The following is a 2,964-nucleotide window of genomic DNA, read 5'->3' as shown; positions in this document are numbered from 1 at the left end:
ATATTTCTGGAGTTGTCACTGCCTATAATCTGTGGTTGTGGCTGGAAAGTGTGGCATTTGGCTAGTTGGAAGTAGTCTCAGCCTATGGTAAAATAGCTTTAAAAGATTTCCACCTTCAGCTCCTGTAGGTGCTACTGTTCTTTGTGGTGGATTTTTCCATTTCGTACACAAAATGACATTATTGTATGAATTTTGCAGATTTACAATAAAGTCTTCTTTTTGCCCAAAGTCACTCTTCAGAGTTTGCCAAGTTCAGAGCATCCCAGGATTGGGTAAACTAACGCTGCAGCATCTCTTGGTGGCGCTGGAGCACCTTTTCCTACAGAAAAAGCCAGCATTTCCCCCCCTGCTTGTCGTGATGGTCAGAGCCAAGAGGGGCTTTGGGGAAAACAGAGCAGGATATGGGAAAAGCCAACCACCTATTGTGTCCGGGCCTCCACAGCTGAACTCCTTCTGGGCTTTGTGACTCACAGCTTGGGAAGAATCGGGGGAAAGCACTTGCCAAATTGAGCAGAACAGCTGCTTCCTGCTTAACGTTTTTGAATGGAACATTTAATTTCTTTTCCAGAACATGTTTGGCTATAAGAAGGAATAGAAATGCCACCGTGAAAAATAGTTTTTTTCATTATAGAAAAAAAAGCCCTCATAGTCAAAGAAAATAGGGTCTTGGTTTCTTTATTCCACTTTATGAAAGACTTAACAGAACAGTGTTTATTTTTCCTCAGAAGTTAATAACTACTCATTTACTCAAGTCAGTAACAACTCTGTCTACGAGAAGGTTATTTAATAACAATAACAAACACATAAGCGCTGAGCATATGCCAGGCGCTTTCTAAGGGCTTTTATAGATTTAGTCATTTACTTCTTAAAACCTATGAGGTAGGTCCTAGTATATCCATTTTACAGATGAGGAAACTGAGGCACAGAGAGGTTAAGGAGCATCCCAAGTCATACAGCTAGCAAGAGAGTGGGGCCCTGAATCTGTGTTCTTAGCCACTGCCACTCCCAGGTGGTTACTAAAAAGCAGAAAGAAAAATTCTCGCCTTTTCCTAGGCAAGAGTTAATCTCTTAGTATATTAAAGTGCAGTTTTTACCTAATTCTTCAATGTGAAATATGGGGAATTCAAAAATACACAGAGCCTGCAAACTCGTTCACTTTTATGAATGGTTCTAAGCAAAGAAAATGCTTTATGGGGGTAAGCAAGTCAAATGCATGATTTATTCTCTCTAGTGGAAACTAGCTGGTGGTCTGTATGTACAGTATCTCTTCTCTTCTATGAAAGACATAGCAACGGAGCTGTATGAAGACTTATTTTGGGGGGAAAGGGAATTAGGCCAACTTAGGTCAAAGGTGAAACATCCCTGGAGTGAGCTGAGAAAGAAATCGGGAGAAATATGAGAAGAACCCGATGGGACTTGGTTTCCACAATTCTCATATTTAACCATGAAATTAAAATTAGGTGCAGGGCTAGGTTTTCACAGTCCTAAGCAGTTTAGTCAGTGAGTTACAGAGTTCACACACTGTTCTTTCTACTCCTTTGAAAACTTCACTGTCTGAAGGACCTGAGAATTATGACAGCCAAATACATTCTCATTTATTAAATAATGAGTAGAAAGAGTTCAGAGTTGACTCCGGAGAAAGACAGGAAACATGGTAAATGTGGGTAAGGACATTCCAGCGTTTTCCATTGAAAGCAAATCTCTAAAGCATGATGATTTTGCTAAACTATTGTAACTCAGGAGAGAAAGGAAGACACACCCCCATGTGAATTCTTTTTCATTTTTTTTCTTTGCTATCCAGATGTTGCAACTTTCAGCAGCTAGAATTATTTTTAACACAATTGAAAAAGTAAACTAAGACAAATACATAAAAGGGGTATTTATAATGCAATATTTATTAAACTACCTTAAAAAGAATTATTTTAATTTAAATTACACTGTTTAAATACATGAAAGGCATGGTCCACAGTAAAAACAAAAGTAATATTTGCAAGGATGTTATTTTATTATCTCTACTTCTGCATGCACTTCCAGCTGTTGACATCTGTCTTTATCACCATAACTGACAGAGTTGCTCAAGATAAAATTTCAATCCAAACTGGACTGGAAATGCAGATGGAAGTGAGATTAAAGTCAAGACAACCAACACCAATAACCAGGAAACGTGTTTTTCTTGATATTTATAGTCTACATTTACAAAAGTAAAGTGAAAACCAATTAGTCATTATACGTATGCATTAGTGAACATTAATCCTTCACATGGACATGTGTGTCCGTGCACGTGTAACAATCAAGTAAAAAAGATACATTTAAATTATTTTTATTTATGAAAAATATATAAACTGTGACTGACAACACACCTCCAGTTGAGTACCCTGTTCAATACTCAGTGCTTAAAAATATTTGGGGAAAAGCCCCCAAACTCTATTCCGACGGAAGAGAGAAAAGAGCCAGTGTTCAACGTGATTGTAACGAGCGCGGCGGTGAGCGGAGCGGACGCGCCTCGGCGGGAAGCGCACGGCCTGTGCCGGGCGGAGCCTCGGAAACCAGCGGCTGGAGATCGAGCGGAGCCAAGGGACTGCGGGGCAGGGTCAGAAGTGAGTTTGCTTCACGAGTTCAGGCCCTTAGCCAATGCGGGGCTGACGTCCCCCGGGGTTTCACTGCAAAACACGGCTGGGGACACGGACCCTACACCACCCTACAGCGGTCAGCGCCTGACTCGGCTTCCGTGGGGGGGGCCCGGCGGCAGCGCGCCCCGCGACGCCCTCGCACAGCTGCGGGGGCCTCCTCTGCGCTCCCCGAAGAAACATCGATGGCATCGCCGACCGCCCCCGCGTGGGCTGGGCTGGAAGTCTGGGACCTCGAGTTTCCTCCTCCTCTAAAGACTGAGGTCCCCCGGAGTCGGGGCGGCTCGGCCCGGGGGGGGGAGCCCCCGAGCTTGGCCAGCGCGCCCCCGCGGCGAGG

Source organism: Miniopterus natalensis, chromosome 5, assembly GCF_054644295.1.
Source record: "Miniopterus natalensis isolate mMinNat1 chromosome 5, mMinNat1.hap1, whole genome shotgun sequence".
NCBI classification, from domain to species: Eukaryota; Metazoa; Chordata; class Mammalia; order Chiroptera; family Miniopteridae; genus Miniopterus; species Miniopterus natalensis.
Note: the sequence above shows the minus strand (reverse complement) of the source record.